The sequence below is a fragment of the Lynx canadensis genome, chromosome X, assembly GCF_007474595.2.
Source record: "Lynx canadensis isolate LIC74 chromosome X, mLynCan4.pri.v2, whole genome shotgun sequence".
Classification (NCBI taxonomy): domain Eukaryota; kingdom Metazoa; phylum Chordata; class Mammalia; order Carnivora; family Felidae; genus Lynx; species Lynx canadensis.
In genome coordinates, this window is record NC_044321.2 from 106760641 (window position 1) to 106766640 (window position 6000).

General features: G+C 48.1%; 1 protein-coding gene across 3 annotated transcripts in view; it reads right to left on the reverse strand.

Annotated features, from left to right (window-relative positions):
* The window catches only part of MBNL3 (muscleblind like splicing regulator 3), a 117022-nt gene extending 112991 nt beyond the window's left edge, over nucleotides 1-4031 (reverse strand). For all 3 annotated transcript variants that reach the window (XM_030305862.2, XM_030305863.2, XM_030305860.2), the window contains exon 1: nucleotides 3773-4031. The gene's annotated coding sequence lies outside the window, so the exon portion shown is untranslated. The remainder of the gene's footprint in view (nucleotides 1-3772) is intronic.
* Between the last annotated feature and the right edge of the window lie 1969 nt (nucleotides 4032-6000).

Sequence of the window (6000 nt, forward strand, 5' to 3'; positions counted from 1 at the left end):
AGTATCCTTTTTCTGAAAGTTAACTGCCTGGAATTGAATAGGTATTTTCCCATAATCTTCCAGGCAGAAATCAATGCATAGCTGTATAAATTGCTCGAAAATGACAACTCATTTATGCACGCGTGCACTCGTAAGCTCATGTCGATGTACCCAGACAGTTTGGGAATACGTTTATTTCTCACATGAAAATAAGGTTCCTCTTCCCAGATTGTATGATGCTTCCCGCCAATCTTTTAAAAATACATTTGATACAAAGTTGAAATAAATGATGGATTGGTCCTGTGTTTTTACTAGAATGATCTGAAAAAAAAAATCCATCTGATCCCTTGCAGGTCACATGGATGTCATTAACACCTGATAATGTAATTGATACCTTATTTCTCCTAATTCTCAAAGTTGTCTTTCCAACACCGTCATGTGGCTGTCTTGAGGCAATATATAACCATTCAGGAAGAGCAAGATGCCTCAGAACCATCTGGTTTCCTTAAGATCTGAAAGCCCACATGAATACAGATGTAATTGCTTTCTGTTTTGGTCATAATTCGTGTTTGTTCGTTGTTTGGTTGGTAATTAAAATTAAACTACTTGCTCCCAAACACGGTTTATTCTCCTAGAGAGAAAAAAAAAATTCCCACCTCATTTTACCTGAGGTACAAATTTGTTTCTATTTTTGCAGTAACAACTGTATCACACCGAAGGAGAGGCAGAAATAGCCCACAAAGAAACACCAGTTCTGGTTTCTGTTTTCTGACATCACATACATTGAGAGCTGGGTGGTGGGGGGATCCATCGGTTCAGCCTGCGAGACACTGTTTAAAAAAACTCAACAGCATGGAAGGAAACTGACCAAGCAAAGGTGAGTGTGGCCTCGTGCTCTCTCAGACACTTGATAGTTTTAACATGGCAGTGACTTTTATCTACCTTTAATGATGGGATCGTATTACTTGTCAAACATGTACTGTATCTTATTCTTATCTGCCGTGCCCCAATCCCTGTTTGTCATCCTATCAGACAACATGAGTTATTTCCAAACGGAAACATCCTGCCCCCTTCCTGAATCTACTGCAGGCTAGAAGGAGGAGAAATGTACAATTTTAGGAATGAAAATCTTCATCACTGGAGGGCTTCTCACCCCCTTCCTCCTCTCACCTCCTTCTCACATCTAAAGACAGCTGGGGAGAGAACAAAATTGTACCTCAAACTATATTGTCAGCATCTGCACAGCGGCCAAGAGACCGTCACTGGTCCAGCACGTGCAGTACTGTACAACCTCAAAAGACAAAACCTTCCCCCCCCCCCCCGCCCCCAAGTTGCTGTGGTTACTTTTTCATATTGTAGAGCTGGGCGGATAACGATACACCTACTGGTCAGGAAAATGAATTACACCAGTGTCTAGAGGTACAGAGTGAGAAGCAAATCGAATGCAGACAAGTAGGAAAGTGCACATGCTCATCCACTTGAACTTGTTACGTTCTTGCAAGTACACAAAAAATGGACTGTTTCAATAAAAGCTGTGCACGGAATCTGCTCCTTTGTGAGTTTACAGATTACTCGCTTTTCTTTTTGATTCAATATTTCTGAAGTATCTACGTTGTGCAAAGCACTGCTTAGGTAAAGGGTGGGTGCAAGAGAATACCAAAGATATTTTGGATACCAGCTGATAATCATAGGTTTTATCTCCCTAAAAAAGCAGCTGTAGTGACAATGCCTGGAGTGGACAGTTAAGGGAAAAAAAGGTACTTTATAATAGTCCTGGGAATCGTTGGGAGTGCTTAAAGCAGCAAAGGAAATTACAGAAATGAAGTAGTTCTTAGAAGTAGAGCAAACCATGCAGTCACCACCTCCAGCCTAGCACCAGATCAACTCTCTCTCAAAATATTTTTTTTTTCCTGGCAAACTCCTTCACTGATGTTTTCACATAAGGTCTCTAATCTCACCACTACATAATGCTGCAGAATGTTCGCTGGCAAAATTTCCCCGTAACGTCTCTGACACTCATTTAGCTTGACTACTCTGGCCCTAAGGTTTCGTTTTTTCACTTTTGTTTTTTTTTTTGTTTTTGTTTTTGTTTTTTGTTTTTTTGTTTTTTTGTTTTTTTTAAGGATTCATTTGGTCCAAAGTCATTCAGCAACAAGGCAGCACACCAGGAGGCAGAGTTTGCTGAACTGGGATCCAGGTACATCATCTCTAAAAACGGGAGTTGTTTTGGGTCACACTCCAGCCCCTTCCCTGGGCAAAATGCAGGTATCTATTTACCTGCAGGAAGTCTCCTTTCGGATGTGAAGCAATGAAGTCACCACACACTTCTCTCAACAATAATCTGGCAAAGCTGATGCAAAATTTATTATATAGCAAATTCCACTGTAAACAGTTTAGCTTTGTCTTTCTAGGTACACCACGGCACCTGGGCAGGAAAATTGCACTGTCTTTTAATAGGTGCAAAACAATCTTTTTCACCCCTTCCCAGAGGCTTGCTAAATTTAATAGCAGGAGAGTCTGCCCAGCCAAGTAGCTGTTATTGCTTGGGGAGAAGTAAAAAGTGGACAGAGGCAGAATAATATCGGCTGGCTATGGGCAAAAGCCCTTTTAGACTATGTTTAGGGAAGTTTCCATAAACATGAAGGCATTCTCCAAAGGTATTGGGAAAATTTTTAAAAACAGCTTTGGAAAGTATTTAAACATTTGCAGAGGCAAAAAAGAAAATACAAATATAATTAGAAAAATCTGAGGTCTCTGGTAAAGCCTCATTGTCAACATGCCTTTTCTCAGAGGGGGCAAAAAAAACCAACCTTGGATGAATTGTATTAAGGATTTCCAGTCACTTGGTCACTTGTACTGCTATTTCCACAGTCCACTTTCCAACCATTATATCAGTAACCACCCAGACTTATTGATTAAACCAGGGAGTCAACGTAGTGAAAAATTAGCAGGCATTTCAAAATTAAATCTTGCAATAATTTTGTTTTAATTGATGCTTTCCCGTGAAGTGAATGCATGTGTAGAGATAGGATAGCAGCTAATAATCATGGGCTTTATTCCATATGTAGGGATCCACGGCCAATTAAGCAATTTAGGAACATCTAGGAAAAAGGAACTCCTTTAAAACACACTACGTTAATTACATCAATACAGTAAACTCACCCTCACCGTTGTATCTATATATATCAATCAATGAACAGTAGTCAGAAAAACAATAGGTCCACCACAGTAATATTAAAACTACATAAATGAACCACCTAAATGCTAAGTTTCGTTATTCGTCTTGATTTAATTTCGTTTTCTTACCATACCAGCTTACTGTGTGAGTGCTAAAAATAAGGTTACCTTTCAACTGTCTTCTAAAATCTATCCTCATGCCCTTCAGATGCCGGTAGTAAAAGCAAGCTGCCAAACGTGTCGATCCAGAGCGGGAAAAGACACGGCTGTGCAAGGAAGCTATGGCACTGCTCGCGGTATCGCTCGAACACGGGGAAATTAGTTGTTCAAAGCATTTGCCCATGATACGCCACGCAAGAAGTCCGTTTGAATTACAAACAAATAGAAACATGAAAACAAAGAAGAACACCACGGCGGGGGAAAGTAGAAAACAAAAAAGAAAGACGGAAGGGCAGGAAGACGAAAAGATGAAAGCCATAACATTGCAACAAAGTTGCAGGATTACTTTTCCTTCTACTTGCCATTTGAAAACTAAAGTTTAAAAAAGGCATGTGATTTCGTCGGCGTCCTAGGAAGGCAGCCGCTCTCACACACCCCAACTCGTCCCCAGCCTTACCTTCTGCTGCTAGCGCAAACCCAGCGGCTAAGGGGTCCCGCTCTCAGCGGCAGCGGCGGGGGCAGCGGCAGCGGCACATGCCATCTGTTAGCGGCAGAAGCAAAAGCAGCGCTGCGCGAGGTGGCCCCGGTGCCGGGAGAGCCTCTAGCAGGGGTGCGTACTGAATGCCGCCATTTTAAAGCGAGGCTCCTGAAATCATTAGATATAAGCAAATTAAAGCCCGCCCCACCCACAGAACTTCAGGGCTGGGACGTGCAACCCTCCTCCGAGTCGCCGCTGTGGGGTGTAAAATGTCAAGGCGAGACACACGCGCACGGGGACTCCCGGACGGAGGCGACGATCCCTGCGCTCCCCGGGCCCCCCTGCCCCCGCCCCGGGCTCCCGCGAGCCTCCACTTCAGACCCCGAGGCGAGGGGTTCTTTTCTCCCCAGCGCGGGGACCCCCGGGGTCGGTGCAGGCCGGAGCGCTGGGGGGCGGGGGGCGCCCGGGCCGGGGCTCTCCGCCCCCCCCCGCTCCCTCCCCCCTCTCCCGGGCTCTTGGTTCAGTCCGCGCGGAGCACACCTCGGAGCTCCCGGCTCCCTCTCGGCGGCGGGCGTGGGGCTCCCGCCCGGGCGAGCGGCTGCCATGGCAACCCCGGCCCCAACCCCGCCCGGCCGCGCCAAAGGCGTGCCCTGCACCCGCCGGCGCGGCCGAGCCCGCCGCCGCCGCCGCCGCGGGCCCCCCGGTGCCCCGCGCTCGGCCAGCGGGACGCGCAGCGGCAACGGCGGGGGCCCGGGGGGCTTCGGGTGCCAACACGGAACTCGCGCGCAAGTCCGCCGGCCGCTCGAGCTGCGCGCGGACTGCCCCAGCGCGGGACGGCCCTCGGCCGCCCGGCCCCGCCCCGCCCGGCCAGGTAAGCGCGGCGCGCCCCGCACCACCACCGCCGCCGCCAACCTCACCTGGCTCGGCGCGCGCGGCTCTCAGGCCCGGCTGGCCGCTGCCGACCGGGCGCGAGTCAGACGGCGGGCGGCCCCCGCTCCCGCGCCCACCCGTGGCTGTCCTCGGCCTCCTTCCCGCCGCTCCCAAAGAGCGCCAAAAGTCGCGCTCCCGCTCCCGCGCCGAGTGCGGGCACTTTCTTCCTGCAGGGCGCAGTTGGGTCGCCCAATGTATTCTTTGTGTGCTCCGTTCATTCGTGCGTGGTTCTCGGAGAGCGCCGCGCGGGCTTTATTCTCAGGGGGTGTGGCGCCTCTCCCCCCAAACCCGGCGGCCCAGCCCCCGCTGCAAATGCTCTCTGCAGTTTCTTTATTAAGGCAACGGGGGACAAATCGTAGCGCTCAGGTTTTACAAAAGCGAAAACAAACAGAGCTCGCACACATCCCCGGAGAGGGGGGAGGGAGGCGGCAAAGTTTCTAGAGCTCCAGGAACTGGAGTGCCAATGAGAAATGCAGTGTGCTTCAAAGCTGCACGCTCAGTGTCACTTCAGATACGGATAAAGTGAAACAGGTACTTGCAAAAAGGACCATAGTCAATAAATATATCGGCTGAATGAAGGCAAAAAAAAAAGAAAAACAAAACCAAAACGCAACCCCCTCCCCCTCAAAAAAAAAAACAACTCACCAGCTGCCTTCCTGGGATGTCCCTTCTGTGAATGCCCCAGTCCTTGATTTCCCTTTAAGAACCTCAGACAGGAAAATGTTGATCTGTGCCAATGGTTCCCCTTCTTCGATGGAGTTTGAAGGGTGGCAGGAGCCTAAGGTAGGGTCCCAGATACTTGTCGATGGGAAATGGGCAAAGCCAAAGCAGTTTTATATTTTGATTAAAAAACGTGCATCTGGACAGCTAAATTACCAGTTTTGATCTAATGCAAGTGTAATAGGAACACCAGCTGTCCCTTAATTGGAGCCCCACAATAATAAACGCGTGCTTTTATTTAATTTTATGAGGACAATTGTAGTTGATAACACACGCATATGCGAGACCCTCAGTGACAAGCTCATAGCTATTCATGGGCTGCTCTCCTGCCATGAACTGCTTCACCCCAGTACCGAGTTCTACATGCTCTCCACAAAGGGTAAAAACATCGCAGGAGACATTTAAGTAACAGGTCGAGGAGCCTAGTGAAATCTCAGGCTAATTCTCCTTTTTAATTCTGTGGGACTGATCCAAGTAGAATTCTCCAGCTGATTTTAGGCAAGAAATCAATGTCTGTTTGTTAAATGCCAGATAATAGTGGCAGGATCATAATGGTT